Below are 20491 nucleotides of genomic sequence, written 5' to 3'. Positions count from 1 at the left end.
AATTATCACCATGTTAAATTTTAATCCCTGGCAATTTTACACCATTTTTTTTTCACCTAACAGCAGCTGGCCGTTCTACAATATCAAAACAAACAAATGGGCAGTATTTTTGTATTCCTTGCCTGGCTGTCCCTTCTCTATAGATCATAATGGTCTCCAGTTAGTTTGTTGGGCAGTTCAATACCTCAACAATCGCCTCTCGTTCTACACCCCCACACGCCAGCTCCACTCAACCAGCCTCGCCTTCGCCACCGTCCCACGAATTCGCAGAACCACCACCGGAGGAAGATAGTTCTCCTACCTGGCAGCCAAGACACAAACTCCCTCCCCGCACACCTACGACTGACCCAGGACCATCTCACCTTCAGGAAACACCTCAAGACCTGGTTATTCGAGCAATAGCGGCACCCTCCCCTCCCTACAGCGCCTTGAGACCCTCACTGGTGAGTAGCGCGCTCTATAAATGTATTGATTGATTGATTCAAGGATACATGGTCATACCTGTTAATATGTGGACTAAGCTGTGGGACGTGTCAGTCATTTAAGAGGGCGATTAAATTAAGACTCATGGAGAATTAACGCTATATAACAAGGCAATATAGGTTTGGAAAAACCTGGACATTCTTGAAGTCTTTTTAGGCATTTTGTTTGAGGGTTGGGGGATAATAGAAGTAAATGCAGGTGAGTTGACAAGTAGGCTCAGTGGGTCCACAAAGTAGAAAAATAATTAGCATAACCAAATGATCTGGCATGCATTTTCAGATAAGACTTTGCCAGTGCTTGCATTAAATCAAGTAGACTTTTTAATGCTTTCGTAAAGTTTCTACAAAATGATTAAGTCTGGAACAGAGTATGTAACAAAAATGCAGACCAAGTCACTGCCGGCAGACCAACTCCTGCCATCTCCCATTTCACTGGCCCCCACTAAACCCAAAGCGTGGAGACTCTGCTGTGCGCCGTCTGCAGCTCAGAGCCGTCCAGCACTCCATACTCTTCCTCCTACACCGGTCTGACCCCCCCCTCTGCTGCGGTCCAGGATTGGGAGCTAGAAGCCTAGGGGAGGGTGTATTAGTGCGTGTGTGTATGAGTGTGGGGGTGTGCGAGAGAGTGAGGAAGTTTGAGAGAGTGTGTGGGAGAGAGTGACTGTGTGGGAGAGAGTGACTGTGTGTGAGAGTGTATGAGAGTGTGTGAGACAGAGCGTGTTTGAGAGTGTGAGAAAGATTGTGTGTGTGTGTGTGTGTTGACAGAAAATACTCTCAGCTACATCCAGGTCCCATTTTCTCACTGTCTGGAAGCAAAACACAAGCCTTAACAGAAGAGCCATTCACAGTCATGTGACGACTCCGGACACTACCAGAAAGGCACATTTGGTTTGGACAAAACAATGGCAATTACTAAAAGTGGCATTTTCAAAACTAACTTCAAATTCGACTTCACCATTAAAGGGGATTTTAAATTACAATTAATTTGAGTGTAAGCAGTACATCTCAATCTGCTCCCAATCTGAAGTTAGAACTTATTAAATGTGACTAAGGCAACCCAGTGTTAAGCTTTGGGAGGGTAAGGTCTCACAAAGAGAAAAACAACTTTAGGAGTCTTTCACTGCCAGGACAGTACAACTTAACACACATGTCCTACTTTTTAAAGACAAAGCACCTTACCCTATGAGTCTTTAGAGCCTACCTTAAGGGTAACTTATGAGTATTAAAAATGAAGGTTTAGGGTTGGCAAAGGTTTATTTTGACAGGTTGATATTAAGTTTAAAAATGCACTACAGGCTGATGTGGAAGCCTGAGCCATGTTTTACAGTGGCTGGCACAATGAGTGTTGCTGCCCACTACTAGTGTTACATTTACAGACCCTGGATATAGGTGGTATCATTTACAGGAATTTACAAGTCAATTAAATACAATAATCAGATGTAGGTTAGTTTTACAATGCTTAAGGGAGACCGCACAAGCCCTTAACCTAACCATTAGTCAGCAACGAAAGTGGCAGAGTCCTAAAAAGCCAAAACAGGTTAAGCAAGGGAAGGTAAGGAAGGTAAAAATCTGGGTGACCCTGCAGAAAAGCCAGATCCAAAAAGGCTTCATACAGTTTCTGGGTGTGAGGCAGTAACTCTCCATACATTTGTCTCAAGATGTAGAGAGTAATTGCAAAAAGCAGCTGTTAAAAATATATATAGAACTGTAACCTAATTAAATGCTTTTGAAACCGACATAAAAACAGGTTTACTAACTCACCAGATCTGGTTACTGGAAGACTTCAACACAAAAGTACTGGATTTGTTAATTTGTTTAACACCGGACTACCAGACACTACAATACCTCATCCTACTTGTTGCTTTCCAAAGACATTTTCCCGTTTGAAACAAAAGCTTGTTTTTCCATGTTACACCAAGCCAGGGCACATAGACCCAGAGATCAGGTGGCAGAGAAATAAGAAGGCACCAATGTCCCCACTAGATTTTAGTTAGATTAACATCTCTATTGCCCTTCAGTTTTGTGATGGAGGCCGCCATCAGAACCCCTCATTGATGATCATGGCTTTAAACTATGAACACCGAACCAATTCTCTTCTATAAAAGCAGTCAACTGAAGAACATGTACTTTTTGATCATATTCTGGATGGAGTACCGAAGCTACAAAAAGAAGCTAAATGAAAGTAATGTCTGTATTTTTTTCTTAACTGTTATCTTTTACCTCCTTTGCTTCCTTTCTTCCTCGTCTTTGCCAGGCTGGTGTGGCAACAGCCCCGCCCACACAACAGACTCCACGTCGATGCAAGTGAACTTAAAGGTTGTTTTCTTATTTCTTGTATTAAGCAATTCGATTGTTTCCCCAAACTCATGTTAGTATAAACTGTACTCCAAACATACTGAAGCTTCCCTGATTAAGGTGACCAGATTTGTGACCCCCCCCCCCAAAAAAAAACCTAAGCAAACATAGAAGGACGACAATGTTACATCTGCAGAGGGCCCCAGAATGACGACACAAAGGAATACATTAAGTGCAACTTTTAAACCTAGTATCATGCATGATAATTACATTACTTCCTGATAAGAGCTGCATAGTAGTAGTACTGCATTGGGACACAAAATGTGCCTCTGTTTTCAGACAACCTTTTCTGAAAACTGTGACATGCTAAATTTGCTGGCATCTGTGGGGACACCTGGTGAAAAAAACAGGATTTTCCTGGCAAATATCGGAATGGGACACCTGGTCACCCTATCCTAGGTGGCATATCCATGTGGTGCTCAAACCAGAATTCAGCTGAGGCATTAAAGCCAGAACACCTTGATCATGGAGCCTGGGGTTAGTGTGGATTACCCCCAACTTGCATGCATCACATGCCTTGTTCAGGTTCCCTGAGTAGGGGTGGGGGGTGGGGAGTTTAGAGAGAAATGTATGATGGACATTATGGGTCTTGATAGGCATCTTCCGGTCACACTTCCCCTTATGCCATCTGGCGCTCATGGTTCTGGGGGTCAATGACGAAGCATTGCATCAAATGTGGAATCAGCCATAGGGTTCACCACGTTATTAGCATTGTAGATTAAAAGTTGGTAACAACTTAATGATCTAACATTACAATGCACTGTTAACTTCGCCACATTGATCATGTCATTATTAGGCGCAATATTATCTTGATTGTTGACTAAAATTACAGCTTAATAATGAAGGGTGTAGCATTCAGAAGAAAAAAACAAGAATAGACCGACCACAATTGTCTTGCAGGCTCCATTAATCACATCTCTTTTACCATCATCATACCTCCCATAATAAGAGCTAACACTTCCCCTAACTCCGATCTCGGCTACCTAAAGACAGCGGAACACATTTAACATCAACAGTATTCTTAACTTTTACTGATCTCGCCTCTTGACCAAATTACAAAATCAGTCAGCTCTACCATTTGCCTTACAAAGCATTCTACAAACTCATCCTCTCAAAACACCCACATGCATGAATTTAATTTTAATTTACTTATAAAGCGCAACACTCATCCCGGGGATATCACGATGCTAAGAGGCTAACCCATATTGAGAAGACACTAGAACACAGGACTCACAGGTCACAGGAAAAAGAAGATTGAAACAGAGATCGACTACAGCAATCCTCAATACGAAACCAGTGCTTAATTTGAGCCAGTGGTTGCCAGTGTGGCCCGCATTTTTGGGGACTGGCACTTATTTTTACTCATCAGCTACTGATGGAGAGCAAGAGGGAGACCAACACAAACGGGAAAGAAGGGGAAGAGAAAGACCAAAAAAACATGCAAAAAGGGAGAAAGCAGGGAACTGGCAAGAATGAGATAAAGGGCAGCAGTGTCTGGTAGTGGAGTATAGAGGCCTGAGATAAATGAAACACTGCAGCCTTGCTATTCTGTATGCCGACTTTTAACAGCACCCCCGAAGCAGAGCTTTGAGCACCGGCACTCATTCTGTTACAAATTAGGCACTGGACAAAACCAAAGACAACTGGAAAAATAAATCCTATATGTATTCACCTAAATGGCGTATGCTATAGGCTAACGTGTGTGTTCGCTCATATTTTTCCTTGCTTATGATTTTAATGCTCAATAAAAAGACTTGAAATCCCACCTCTCCCCCAAGAAAGAATAAAGCTTTGAATCTTGGGACAGTTCTGCGCTCAAAAAACACCCTTTGGTCCTCCATAACCAGAGTCTGAAGGAGCAGAGTTTTCTTAGAGCCATGGCCGCCAAACTATTTCTTTACCCACTACATAACACAGTCTCCTTCCACTCAGTGCTTCAGACAAGCTTTTTATTTTGAAACAAATGGTGGCACCCTTGCACAATAGCACATTTTATCAAGGTCAATCAACATCAACAAGTTGATTTAAAGTTCCCCTTTGGGGTTCTTTGCGTACATATGCTATAAAGCACATTTCATTATGTAATGTCATAGTCTACAATTTTGTACGACTGTACTTAAAGCAGCCTAGTCATACATTTTATAGTTTGCCCCTCTTTTATTACAGATCCGTCTTTAAAATGTACCATCATTTCCTTTTACTTTCCTTACCTCAAACTCCCCCTCTGAAATGCTGCAAGAAACCCACAGTGGCCTTAAAGTAAATTATAGAGCATACATCATTTAATTGTGTGTTATCACTGTCTCAATTACAAGTCTGATGTTCTAGCCTTGTTTTCTCACAAAGCCTACCTTTGTTAAATCGCCCAATAATTCCAAAACTTAGTTTCCCTAAATATAATCCCTCCCCTGTACTCAGTTACACAAAGCACTACACAGTCTTCCACTTATGTTTTTCATGCTGGACACCGCACTGATGTTGTAGGACATGCTTTGTCATCTTTAAACAGCTTCCCTCCTAACAGAAGGCTTGTATTCGGGATAAAAACTGCGCATTTTTGATTAGGATGCAATTCTTCGAAAAAGTTTCAAATGATTGATTTTAGATGAATTTGCAAAAATTAATTCGTATATGGAAAATTCTCAACAAATTAATTTACTGTATATGAATGTAGCCAGTCTAGAAGTCCATGACACTTGGGCCAAATCAGTAAAACATGCCAGTGGGAGATCACAACAAACTAAATGAAAATCTATCGCCAGCTATACTGCCACTCCTATTAAGTCTATGGACTTTTTGGTAGAGGTTTCCGATTTTAAAAAAATGGAATCGATACCCTTAATCTCCCTCCACAAGGAATGGTAGAATTGATCTGCTCAAAGAGTTCCATAAATATCAAGCAGGGAATCCTAGGCCAGGAATGGGTTCTTACAACTTTGTTCTTACAGGTTAATACACTTCGCAGAGAACTGAAGCACAATCAGAATGGCCCACAATGACTGCAAGAAGACTGCTGAAAACATTTGACATTGCAGATTTACATAACCACAAATCCACACACTCGTAAGACCTAACCGTATGTCTCATAAGGCCCACAACTAAACCGAGCAGCAATGTACACAGCAGTCAAAGTAAACGCACACTTCAGAATGTTAAAACCTAGACTGCAGTGTCAACATTATCGGCGCCATCTTGCCCCCTTTTCGAGCCCATTCGTGCACGTAAGCGGCAGCCATTTTAAATGGCATGGCCTCTCTGCCCATCGCCGACAGCCAGCGCGTCTCTCTCTCTCTCCTGACCTCGCAAGCATCCCCCCCGCGCGCTGACAGCCCCCGCTCTCACATGCCTTGGGCCATAAACCCCTCTTCAGCACAGCTCTGCCTCGGAACCCCATCCTGTTCCCAGCTCAACACCTCCCTCCATTCCTTTCATGATCCCGGGTCCTTTGATAAAACCCCCCTTTCCTCTGTGCCCGTTTGTCTTACTCGTTCCCAGGCCGCCACCTGGCCCTGCGGATGCTGTTTATTGCCCCCCCATACAGTAGGAAGCTTCTCACATCAAAGGATCCACGAGTTGATCAAAGCCCCCACCCCATGAGATCCGATCAACCACATACATTCCGTGAATCGGCGGAATGTCCAGCTGCGCGACAATCATCACCTGTTGTGACCGGGGTGGGGACTTCAACTGTAAATGTGTGTGGGAACGGGCCTGAAGCGGGGATTCCGAGGATGTCCTTTCATACTTCAAAGCATTTGCAAGAATGTGCCACATGCAATAAACTGTAATAAAGATCATAAACCTGTGTATAAGAGGCCAGGCCTCAGAGATGCGGCTAGAGCACCTCGAGAAGATACCCTGTTGTCTGATTTGATGTGTTCTGCTCCGTCGGAATAAAACTTCTGTTTCCTGCCTTCCAGTCTCCAGCGCCTGCCTCTTTGTTTGGTAATTAGAGTGGTAATAGAGGCGGTTAACGCCGGGCAACTCTGAAAAAGGTCATCGGCCCTACCTTTTTCCATAATTGGCGTCCCAAACGTGGGGCCCATCAGTGACTCGTGGATCCAGTGGGAGAGGTCCTGACGACAGAGTGAACGACTGCAACGATCGGGAGAGCTCCTGTCCGATAGACCCTCGTCTGACAGCCGATCATCCGAACTTCACTGGTTCCGAACAGACCTCTCTCGAGTGATCTACGGTCCTGACTGGGAACCATCAGGAGTGCCGCGAAGATCACGAAGAATAGAGGACGATCGGGCGCTGGATTCGGAAGACAAGAAACTGTCCATGCGGTCCGGGTAAGGTCGTGTAAATGCGACAAATTGCGAAATGATTGTTTGATTTGGATAATACTAGTATTACTCTCTTGTTGGTTCTTTTGGAGATTCACTGTCTGCAAACGGAGAAACAACAGGCTCTCTCTCTTTGCAAGCAGTGAAGGATAGGTAACGCAGATTTTGTCCCCGTTGTAATCCGCCGTGCCTATCTTCCTCCCCCACTGATTGATTGTTTGGCCCGAACTGTCGTTCGCGGATTGTTTTCTGGAGATTCTCTGTCTGCAAACAGGGAAGAACAGGTTCTCTCTTTGCAGGTAGTTAAAGGGTAGGTAACGCAGACTTTTGTCCCCGTTGTAACCCGTCATGCCTACTTATTCTCCCCATTGATTGTTTGATTGACCGAACATTGACTGTTCGATATTGGTTCTTTTTGAGGTATTCACCGCCTGCAAACAACGACGAATAGAAATATTCTGTCTAGTCTTTGCACGCAGTGATAAGATAGGTAGTGCAGACTTTTGTCCCCGTTGTAATCCGTCATGCCTATCTTCTCCCCACTGATTGGTAGCCTGTTTAGCCCGGACCGCTTATTAGAGATGAACCATCCGGCTCCACTGGAAGGCACCCCTAATAAGGACATGTTCATGAAGCATAAATTGATCGCTATAGCTTATAGCAAGCTGTGGCATAAATATACGAAGAAGGATCAGAAAAGTCAGTGGCCACTGATAGGATCCTTCGACGAGGATAAAATAAGCGCGCTAGAAACAGCCCTTGGGAAACACAAGACAAGGCCCACTATGCTTGATAGTCTCGGCATGTGGCGCAAAGAAAGCGAACAGCGTAAAAAGAGAAATGAAAGTAGGTTGGGAAAAGAGCTGCGAAAGGCAGCCCACCTAGCTGCCAAGAAATTAGAAGAAGAGATTAAGGAAAGAGAAGAAGCCAAACAGAAACTAGAGGTAGAGACATCAAGCCAGTGTCCGGTTAGAACGCCCTCTACGCTCTACCCTGAATTACCCTCAAAACAGCGAGCCAATGATGATCTCTTGTTAGGTCCTCCGATCATCTACATGCCTCCCCCATATGCCCCTTCCCAAACCTTAGCACAGCACCCGCTATCCCCAAGCACAGACGAGAGTGGTACCAGGGCTTTGGTCCCTATGGCCTCCGCGCCGGCCGAACCCCTTGTACTAGATACAGCACAAGCGACAGTGTTAGATGACCCAGAGACCCGAAAGGCTGATTCCGCAAGAACGAACAGATTAAGCAAGGATGAGCGAGCAGGGATTGACAAGATAGTGAGGACACTGGTAGAAAGAAAGGAAAGTGAAGAGCACATCACGGATATGTTCAACTTATATGCAGGGAGCCACAGACGACATTTTGCCGTACGACTGTTATCATGCCCTGAATGCGTATGAGGACCGATATCGAGACAAAGGTCCCGAGAGCCTAACGACTCTGTATAGGAAGGTCGATATTGGGGATAAGTGTGATGTGACGACCTCCTTACGCGTACGCTTGAGGTTTTCCGCCACCTCATTGAACAGGAATCGGAAGCTAAACCCACGACACCCGTAGCAACCGAACCAGGAACTGAGCGAGCTAGCACCATGATGCCAATAAGAGAGGCTGCCCCCTACTGGGTTCCTCCACGAGGTCTAGGAACACACGATGACGTCAACCACCAAGATGCAAGAGGGAGGGTAGTGTACAACTGGGTCTACCAGCCATGGGATCGGCAAGATATTCTGACGTTCCGGAAATCTCTGCCCGATTTACGTAAAAACCCCACTGCCTTCTACACTGAATTAGGTACAGCCCTAGGTTCAACGAATATGACCCTGGCTGACATAGACTTGTTTTTCGGGTTATGTCTACCAGCTGATGTGTGGAAGCAAATCCGGAAAGTCGACCACCTTGAGCTGTTCGGACATACCTGGTCACAACTCGATGGCATAGATAGGCAACGAGAACCTGGACAGAAGCCTTTGAAATCCATTTTAGACCTCCCAGACAAAATTGTACAGAAATTGAAAACCCTGATCCCAGAAAAGAAAGTGGGCTGGTCGATAGTAACGGCTTGTCGTCAGAAACCCCAGGAAGACGTATCGGACTACTTCTCCCGGTTTGAAACGGTGTTCTCCGATTACAGCGGCCAGGACATGACCACTGCAACCGGACACCATCTGTTTGTCCAGAATTATGTTAAGGGTTTGTCGCCGGAGGTCTCTCAGAAACTGCAGGCCAGTGAGAGTAGTTGGGCGGCCTCCAAACCTGCGGCTATCCTTCAGATGGCCCAATATTACGAGCACCAGAAAAATGAAAACGATAGAGCAACAGAGAAAAAGAAGAAAGACTTAAAAGAGAGGGTGATGATTGCGCAGTTGCAAGGGGTGACTATAGGACGAGAGCAATACAAAGGAAACTACCAGACAAATGTCCCTAGGAACGCACCTCAACACCCCACATTGGACGTACAGACATTAGCGAGGACCAGTGCGCCTTCTGCAAAGGATTCGGCCATTGGAAATCCCAGTGCCCGGTTCTGTTGGAAATGAACAGAAATAGGGACCCCAAGGACGTAGCAGGTGGACCGAGAAATAGAGGACAGCAACGGGGGCCCGCAAATGACACGACTAACGATAAATCAAACAGACCAAATACATTTGACCGACCCAGACAGAATCAGTACCAGCAGTCTGACTGCGACGATGCCCACGACTTCGCATAAGACTGCCAAGGGCAAGGGAGGGATCCAGTCGAGCTCTATGTTGACCAGCAAGGTCCTTATGTCACCGCTAAGGTCCTGGGTACAAAGTCTCCATTTCTGGTAGACACTGGCGCGACACGTAGTGCGTTATCTAAACGACTGATTCCAAGGGCACCCTTGTCTGGCTCACTTGTGACATCGATAGGTTTCGATGGAATGCCCTCCACTAACCCTTTGTCCACTCCGATCCCCTTTGACTTAGAGAACAATACAACTGACACGACGTTTTTGCTTTCCGCCAATACTCCTGACGCCATTATGGGACTCGACTTGCTGAAGCATTTCCGAGCGATTATTAGATGTTCCCAAGACGGAGTTCGAGTTTTCCTGTACGACAACCCCATTCTGCTTAGACATTGCCCTTCCCGACGCATGTTTACTATCACTGACACTGACACTGACTCGTCCCTACTTGACACTCTGCCTCCGTATCTGTGGGCCAAGACAGATTCGGACGTAGGACGCATGATGATTGACCCAGTGCACATCACTGTTCGACCGCACGCAATACTCCCAAAACTTCCACAATATCGGATATCGCCCGAGGGCGAGAAGGCATTGGTAAAGATTATTCAGTCACTGATAGACGCAGGAGTGGTAGAGGAAGTGGTTAGCAACGTTTGCAACAGCCCTATCTTGCCCATCATCAAGAAACAAGGAGAGGGAGATGAGAAAGCATACCGCTTCATCATCGACCTTCGAGAGATCAACAAAGTAGTTGTACCCCAGTACCCCGTGGTCTCAGACATCACCACTATCCTGACTTTGATTCCTTCTAATGCCACCGCCTTCACTGTCATTGACCTCAAAAACGCATTTTTCTCTATCCCCATCCACCCAGACAGCCGATATCTCTTCGGCTTCACCCTAAAAGCCCGCTCATATAGATTCTGTCGAGCACCCCAAGGCTACACAGAAAGCCCCAGCATCTACAGTCAGGCCCTCAAGAGACAACTGGATGAGGTCCAGTTACCCGATGGGGTGATGTTGATACAATACGTCGATGACATCCTTTTGGCGGCCCACACCACTCCACTAGCGGTCACCGCCACCATTCAACTCCTGCACTTCCTTGCGGAAAATGGCCACAAGGTCTCCAAAAAGAAGTTGCAATTCTGCCAACCCCAGGTCACTTACTTAGGCCACCTTCTGTCCAAAGACGGAAGGAAACTTACTCCCGACCGGATCCAAACCATTCTTGAAACTCCTGTCCCTAAGACTCAGAAACAGGTCCGCTCCCTACTAGGCCTCACCTCCTTCTGCCGGCAGTGGTTACCAAACTTCAGCCTCATTGTGAAACCGCTGCTTTCTCTGCTAGCTAAAGATGTCCCCTTCCCCCTCCCTTGGACCCCTGAATGCCAATCCTCCTTCATAGAGCTACGAGATGCCCTTTGTTCAGCTCCTGTCCTAGGTACCCCTGATTACACAAAGCCCTTCTCCCTCTACACTCACGAAAGGGAGGGGTGTGCTTTATCTGTCTTGACCCAGTCCATTGGCCCAAAGCAACGACCATGCGCTTACTTCTCTGCCACTCTTGACCCCGTAGCCAGAACCTTGCCTGCCTGCCTTCGAGCTGTAGCTGCCGCTGCTATCTCTATCCGACAGAGTGAGGGGATCGTGCTCTCGAATTCACTCACGGTATTAGTACCCCATGCAGTTGACACCCTCCTGAACCAAACCAAGACGCAACTCCTGACGAGTGCACGACTGACTGGATACGAACTGACTCTGCTCACACCCCACATCACACTGAACCCGGCAACTTTGTTGCCCCTACCGGAGAACGATCCAAATGTGTCCCCTGTACATGACTGCGTGACCCTCACAGACGAGCAGACTAGAAGTAGGGTTGATCTCAGAGACACGGCTTTTCCTGACCCTGACGGAGAGCTGTGGGTGGACGGCTCTTGCATCAAACTCCCCGATGGCACCACTTCAGCTGCCTATGCAGTCACCACGGCCCGAACTGTAGTAGAGACAGCCCGCATCACACGACGATCTGCACAGGCAGCAGAACTGATCGCCCTGACACGAGCATGCATCCTAGCAGCAGGAACCACAGCGAACATTTACACCGACAGCCAGTATGCCTTCGGGGTGGTTCACCATTTTGGGCTCCTTTGGAAGGAAAGGGGATTCTTGACCTCACACGGCACCCCCATCTTACATGGAGATCTAGTCTCCGCCCTGATCGAAGCTGTCCTTCTCCCCAAAAGAATTGCGGTTTTCAAATGCCAGGCACACAAGAAAGTGACAGACATTATTGCATAGGGAAATGCACTAGCCGATATCACTGCTCGAACCACAGCTGAAAATAGGACGACGACACGCATGTACGTAACCAGGTCCCAAGCAGAAAAATGGACCAACGCTAGGGACACTATCAGGGACATTCAAATGGCTAGCACACAACACGAATTGACTGAATGGGCACGGGTGGGACTGAAAGACGATGAAGGCTGCTGGTGGACAAAAGACACGAACAAATGGTTGCTACCTGACTCATACCTGATTCCCATACTGACTATGGCACACTCCCCTGCTCACATAGGATCAGCCCCCATGATTGAACTGGTCTCCAGAGTTTGGCACAACGACAAAATCACAGACTCCGCCAAACGTCTGGTCCAACAATGCTTGACATGCTTGCAACATAACCCCGGGAGAGGAACTGTGGTACCCCGGGGAGGGTTTGGGGTTCCCAATCACCCGTTTGAAGTCCTGCAGATGGACTACATCCAACTAGACAGATGCCAAGGCCTGAAATACGTACTTGTTGTGGTGTGCGCATTCAGCAAATGGATGGAAGCATACCCAACCCGTGATAACACTGCTATGACCACTGCAAAGGTACTGTTAAAAGAATTTTTTCCTCGCTACGGCCTTTGTCGAGTTTTATGGAGCGACAATGGCCCCCACTTCGTAGCCGAAGTTATCCAGCTCATCTTAAAAGGGCTGGGTGTAAAACAGAAGTTCCACGCAGTCTTCCACCCCCAGTCTGCTGGACTTGTTGAGCGACACAATGCCACGCTAAAACTAAAGCTAGCCAAGATAGTGGCTACCACAGGACTGAAATGGCCAGACGCTCTCCCACTGGCATTGCTATCGATGCGTTCCACCCCCACCAGACACCACTTGACACCTTACGAGGTCGTTTTCGGCCGACCCATGAGCGTCTGGTCTGCACCAAAACCGACTTCCATTCATGACGTCCCGGACGTCCTAATGTCTGATTACTTGTATAAATTGACTAAAACTCTGTCTGTCATTCACCAACAGGTGCTGCATGCCATCCCTGACGCTTCCAGGGGTCCCGGACACAACCTGCAACCCGGGGACTTCATCCTGATAAAGAACTTCCAGCGCGCTAAGAGTCTGGAACCCCGGTGGACGGGCCCCTGGCAAGTCCTACTCACCACCCGAACAGCTCTTCGAGTGGAAGGAAAGCGGACCTGGGTGCATGCGCACCATTGCAAGCGGATTCCCCCGACTCTGACGACGGCCGAAGACGTGACCACCCAGGAAGAGCTCCTAAACAAAGGCCGACCATCGCTGAATTGCTACACAGACACTTGAACTTGCAAAGAAGGGTATAACCTGCGACGAAAGGAGAGAGTTTCGGCTAAGCAGACCATTGACTAAGTCATAATTCTCAGATCGGTGGCCTAACACTACAAAGGCTGTCAGGAGAGAAAGCCAGACGAGGTTTTTGGTTCTGCCCGCTACCGAGCTCCCTTGAAGATGATGGAAGCGCCCGATAAGAAGATGATGGAAGCGCCCGATAAGAAGGTGATGGAAGCAACCGGGCATCCGAAAATTCGCTACAGGAACCCAAAGACAGACAGAATCCACAGTTCAAAGACAATTGCACTTTTTATCACAATCCTCTTCTGCCTTCTCCTCATGACCACCCTCTGGATTGTGGAAGAAAACGCACCCGCTCATGAGACATTCCTGACCACTGCACAGCCTACCACCATGAAGGAGCATTATTTGATTTCTCTCTCTCCCCAACTGAGAGAAAGGCGAAAGGAGTTTTGGAACAACTCCTTTGTACAGCTGCTGCACCAGCACAATCTTGCCACCAATGCCACCAACTGCTGGATCTGTGGGTTGCTACCCCACGCCACTGGACATTCGATACCCTTCATCCCTTCACCCTTCTCAATTCACGGCTCCTGCCTTGCTTGGCTAATCCTCCTGCAGGAGAGCCATAGAGACAATGCCACCTCCAGCAAAACCATGACGCATTTCTTTCATGAGGTCTGGCGAAACAAAACGAAGACACATTTCTGCCCGCAGACCTCCAACGACTCTATCCACATGGACATCCCTGCCAAAGAACGAATTGAAATGCAGGTGTTCAACAATCCGACCAGACCCACCTTCTCCTACCTTCAGAAGCGAACAGCCGCCACCCTGACTGTGGCCCTATCTGTCATCAACGTCACAGGCCTTATGTGCATAGAAGGGCTTGGGACACAGCTGGTGGGCCGCAGTGCTTGCCGCTTCACCAGAACTTTGGACTCTACCGATCCACCTTCCTTTGTATCCTCTCCAAACATGTACTTCGTTTGAGGCACAAAAGCCTACACCTGGCTCCCCAAAGGCTGGGGGGCACTTGTTTTATCTCCTTCATTCTTCCTCCGACCTATGTGGCTCAAGCGAATCATCATAGACAAAAACGAGCCAAGGACATTGAACAAGCCGACTCTACAGGAGCACAGTTCCTCGACGCAATGAAGGGACTTGTTCCACTCTGGGGCCCGATGGCAAACAGCCGTGCCATCCGACATTTGACTCAAGTAGTCGAGACAACAATGAACATCACAGCTGGTATCCTTGCAAACAACACAGCCGAGCTTCAAGCGATCCGCCTGGTGGCTCTCCAGAACCGCCTTGTTCTAGATGTGGTTCTAGCGGATCGTGGTGGAGCATGCCGCATTATTGGGTCCAGCTGCTGTACATATATGCCGGACAATTCACCCTCAGTGTACAAGGCCATCGAACATCTCCACAGACTCTCCTCAGAAGTTCACCAGGAGCAGGAAGAATGGTCGCTTGGTGGATGGTTTTGGAATACTGTTAAAAACTGGGGCTGGAGACTGTTTACCATTATCCTGATTCCTGTGGTTGTAATATGTGGGTTCTGCTTAGGAATTCAATGCCTGCCGCCTCTGTGTTCATGATGTGCGAATTGTATCTGCCCTAAGACTGTGGAAAGGAACGTATGGGAGCACTGTATGATGTTGAGGTTAGGAATTTAATGCAGATAGACCTTGAGTAAACAAGCTGGCTAGATATGTTGAAAAGGGAAGACTGTTAAAACCTAGACTGCAGTGTCAACATTATCGGCGCCATCTTGCCCCCTTTTCGAGCCCATTCGTGCACGTAAGCGGCAGCCATTTTAAATGGCATGGCCTCTCTGCCCATCGCCGACAGCCAGCGCGTCTCCCTCTCTCTCTCCTGACCTCGCAAGCATCCCCCCCGCGCGCTGACAGACCCGCTCTCACATGCCTTGGGCCATAAACCCCTCTTCAGCACAGCTCTGCCTCGGAACCCCATCCTGTTCCCAGCTCAACACCTCCCTCCATTCCTTTCATGATCCCGGGTCCTTTGATAAAAACCCCCTTTCCTCTGTGCCCGTTTGTCTTACTCATTCCCAGGCCGCCACCTGGCCCTGCGGATGCTGTTTATTGCCCCCCCATACAGTAGGAAGCTTCTCCCATCAAAGGATCCACGAGTTGATCAAAGCCCCCACCCCATGAGATCCGATCAACCACATACATTCCGTGAATCGGCGGAATGTCCAGCTGCGCAACAATCATCACCTGTTGTGACCGGGGTGGGGACTTCAACTGTAAATGTGTGTGAGAACGGGCCTGAAGCGGGGATTCCGAGGATGTCCTTTTCATACTTCAAAGCATTTGCAAGAATGTGCCACATGCAATAAACTGTAATAAAGATCATAAACCTGTGTATAAGAGGCCAGGCCTCAGAGATGCGGCTAGAGCACCTCGAGTAGATACCCTGTTGTCTGATTTGATGTGTTCTGCTCCGTCGGAATAAAACTTCTGTTTCCTGCCTTCCAGTCTCCAGCGCCTGCCTCTTTGTTTGGTAATTAGAGTGGTAATAGAGGCGGTTAACGCCGGGCAACTCTGAAAAAGGTCATCGGCCCTACCTTTTTCCACAAGAACTGGCAAATGTTATCAAAGGCCAAACTCGTTCTTGGTTGGCGAGGACTTAGAATAAGGGTTTAATGTATATAGTTGCAATAGATTGATAATTTGCAAGTATTTTTTTCTGTAGTCATATCACTATTAGGTCACCTACATACACAATAGAGTATGGTTTGATATCTGGGTACTACCAACATACATTTCTACAGAATGCTGTTTTGCGAGTAGGCCTAAAAGTATACAGTCCTATACATTACTATATAGTGTCAATTTACATCTGGGTGCTACTCGTATACAGAATACTCTGTACAAATGTATAATGGTAACAAGCCTGATTAAGTGCTATTTTGCAATTCCAGTTACCTGTGCACTGACCTATGTATTGCTATATGTATAGTCCGCCAATATGTGGGTTGTACCAATATGGGGGCGACTCTATAGTGCTTACTTGGAAAGGGGTAAGGTTTGGATTTAACCTTCCATTGCACTTGGATGCTGCTGCTTACAACAACTCTGCCTCTAGGATCCAACTGTAGCCCCAGAGCACTACTAGTGCTATTTGCATACGTGCTTTATTGCCATAGGCCCACTCAGCATCCTGATGCTACCAGCAATCCAGCGGCTTCTCTGTTTTCTCTAGCTACAATTTATTATTTCTCTCTTTTTAGGCTCTCATGTCCTATCACTAGGATATCAACCAAACCAAGGACACATCGAGGTGCATATTTGTGCTCAAACATACCTGCATCCACTAAATTAACCTCATGATCCCCAACCCGAATTTTCTACCCTCTAAATACTCTTCATGGATTCCACATCCTGCCATCCCTGCACCCTCTTACCACTTCATTCTCTGACTACTATTTTACCATTACCTCCTCTCAGAGCGTTTACATCTCTGATCAACTCCTGCCTATCCCAACTACTCAACTCTCAATTCAGTTTTAATCTTTCATCTCTGCAACCATCTCATTAATTCCTCCTCCCATCTTTGAATCTCTCCCCCAACATCGTTTATACTTTAGCTCATCCCCCTTACCTCCCATCAACCTCATTACCCTCCCTAGTACTTATACCATCTCTCCATCCCATCCTTCTCCTCGACCTCCTCTTAAATCCTTCTACATTCACCTTGCTGGTGCCGTTCACTAATACTCCTACCTAACTCACTCCCCAAGCCCCTTACTTTCCTTGCACCTTTGACCACCTCTTCTTCCTACAACAATCTATGCAACATGTCTTTCCAAAGTAAAATCCATGATCCTAGAGCTTGGATGTGCCAGAATTTAATTTCAATACGTATTCTAGATGTTACACTGGTAAACCTGGACCACTTTGCCCTCAAATAGAAGAGTCAAGTCCTCGAGGATGCTTGGAATAATTGATAGGGCCTAGTTGCTAAGCAAATGTTCTACCCAGCCCCGGAAATGTTACAGAACTTCAGTTGGAAAGAGCAAATATGCTTCCCACCTGACATTGACTTGCCACCACCCCACAATTAAGCATTTTTTGCAATGCTCTAAGAGAGCATTCTGAGCACAAAAGCACTACGAGACCAATTCTAAGGATCGAACTATTTTGTAATTTGTAATTTGTGGTGGTATTTGTAGAGCGCAACGGTCGCTCCGGAAGGAGCATCTTGGCGCTGATATCTTGGTATGAGATCAAATTACTTCATAGAGGCTAAGTCTCACTACCACCTCCTCTTACCCATCCGCCTGTTCCATCAGCTCCATATCTTGACCAAAATTCTAAATTAAACAAAATCACAACTTGCAGCTCTTTTCTGCAAACTATGAAAATATGGCACTTTGACCCAAAGTGCATTTGGATTACTCACAGCTGTTTCTTCAGCAGGGCCATTTAAAAAGGTGCACATGGCAAACAGCCAATTTTGCCCACCCTTCGTACATAAAATGGAACGATTGTCCCACCCAACTATTATAAATGCACATAGTTTATTGCATTTCAACAGGATCTTCATCTATTGACCTCAGGCACACTTTTGGTCGCCGTACACTACGTAACTGACATCGAGGCATTTCTTCCAATAGATTTACATTTCATTATTTAGACTATTTACAGCTTTTTCAGCACACCCAGTTAGTGCAGTTTTCATGGACTTCTGGTCTATGCAGTCGTTACTGACGAAGTCTATTGTTCACAGTGCCTGGTAGCTGATTCAACTCAGGCAATAACTTAGGAGATGTGGTTTAGAGGCTTATTTGCTTAATTTGAAACCCTGAGACGTGTTCCATGGGCGTCATTTCACCAACATGCCAAGGGTAGTGGAAACAACATCATGCACCATTTGACCTTTACTTTGACTCGCACACACACACACAAACACATGCTTAAACATACATACACATTCATGCACTCTCAGATAAACACCCTCACCTACAAGCATGCACACAACACATTGAAAAGCATTTTTTACTTACTGCAACTGTCAGACAAGGTCATATTCCAGCTAACTATACTCCATTTTTTTCACACTAATAGTGAATAATCTTCACTATTTGAATAATAAAAATGTAACAAAACTAGGAAGATGGAGCATTGACGACATCCGTTAGGATGAGCTGCTCTTCTGTTCCAGGCACTGATTGTGCCACCTCTGAGGCCAGGGGTCGCAAAGGCAGTCTCACCTGAGTAGCAAGGGGCAAGCCAGGGGCCGCAGCTGCGACCCTTAAAGGACGTCCACGCTGTGTTACACTCCCCAACACTTAACTAGAACACTTGGTAAAACACGATCGCTATGTGGCTAACATTGCAAATATGCGTAATGCAAACATGTAAAAAACAACTATACAGTTTAGCGTGCTGTACCGTGGCAATTACATTTTGTTTTTGCCACATCCCTCCCATCCCCCCACTTTCACCACCCGTTTCATGTAACCCGATTTTGACCAGGTTTCCTCCAGCCCCTACCACTTCACCCATCCATACAGATAAATACACACTGCTGAATGTGCAGCCCTTCCCACCCGATATGTTCTCCCTACAATGAGAAATGTATGTAAAAAGCTTCAGTGCACCATGAAGGTAGGACTGCACTATATCAAATGACTAAATAATGACATAATACCAGATAAGCTTGAACACATTTACTGATACCTGCGCTGCTGCACCAGAGGTGTGGTTCAGCACTAGCGCGACAGGAAACCACATAAGAGTGTATTACTGTTTCATGTGAATGGACAACCCTGCCTGTGGTGTTCTCCGTGCACAGGAGCCATGGTGCCCTGCCTTCATGATTCAGCTTCACTATCTAAGATAGTCTAGGCATTTGTGCCCAGCTAGCATTATTTTAAAATTTCAAAAGATAGCCTCGTGTAGTATTATGCATACTCTGTAGGATGCAACATTCATTATAAACAGGAGACTGGTACCTCTCGTCTGCGAGAGCAGGTGAAGTCCGGCATTGTAAAACAATGGCAGGCAAAACATCAGAAACCTTTCAAACCTCCTAATGGACTTGACCCAGTTACCAAGGAATATTGGAGTGACTCATGAGACCTTCCAATCACCTAAAGCTACGTCTTTGGGGAGACTCATGAGAATTTCCAGTCCCCCAAATCCACGCTGAACAGATGTGTATTTCTTTATATAAATGTTATGTTATGTTATATTAACTTTTATATAGCGCACGGCTACTCAAAAAGAGTGTCCCGGCGCTTTGAGTAAGGAGGGCTGTAACACAATAACATAACAGTTAAAAAAGAAAAGGACAGAAGGCAGAGAGGGCGCACAAAAAAAGCGGCCTACTGGGTAAACAACCAGGTTTTAAGACCTTTTCTAAAGGCAAGTAGGCTAGTGGCTCCCCGAAGGGTGAGCGGCAGAGAGTTCCACAACTGTGGCGCCAGTAGTCCAAAGGAGCGACCTCCCAGGCGAGCTCTCTTCACTCGCGGGACCACCGCCAGGAACAGGGATTCCGACCTCAGAGAGCGAGCCGGATGATAAAAGGCAAGTCTCTTTTGGAGGTACTTTGCTCCCACCGCATAGAGGGCCTTATAGGCCAAAGTCAAAGCCTTAAAGGCGATCCGTTTGCGGATTGGAAGCCAATGCAAAGTCTGCAGCAGGCCCGCAGCATTGGCACGTCTATTCAAGCCGAAGATAGCTCTCGCGGCAGCATTCTGCACCACTTGGAGCCGCTGAAGCAGATACTCTGGCAGGCCCAGGTAAAGAACGTTCGAATAATCTAACCTGGAGCCGATCAGGGCCTGCACAGTCAGCTTCCTGTGCTCCTCCGACAAAAGGGGAAGAAACCTCCGCAGCATCCTCAGGATGCCGAAGCAGGTGCCCGACACCCCCAGGATCTGGGATTTCAGTGTTAGCCCCTTGTCCATCTTGACCCCCAAGTTCTTAGCAATTTGGGAAGAACAAGACGGAGGGAACATATTGATGGGCCACCAAACCTGCCAA

General features: G+C 46.8%; 1 protein-coding gene across 1 annotated transcript in view; it reads right to left on the bottom strand.

The window, feature by feature from the left end:
• The window catches only part of SGK2 (serum/glucocorticoid regulated kinase 2), a 459518-nt gene that overhangs the window by 362792 nt on the left and 76235 nt on the right, over positions 1-20491 (bottom strand). The window lies entirely within an intron of this gene.

This window comes from Lissotriton vulgaris, chromosome 7, assembly GCF_964263255.1.
Source record: "Lissotriton vulgaris chromosome 7, aLisVul1.2, whole genome shotgun sequence".
Lineage (NCBI taxonomy): Eukaryota > Metazoa > Chordata > Amphibia > Caudata > Salamandridae > Lissotriton > Lissotriton vulgaris.
Note: the sequence above shows the minus strand (reverse complement) of the source record. Positions and strands in the feature narration are given on the sequence as shown.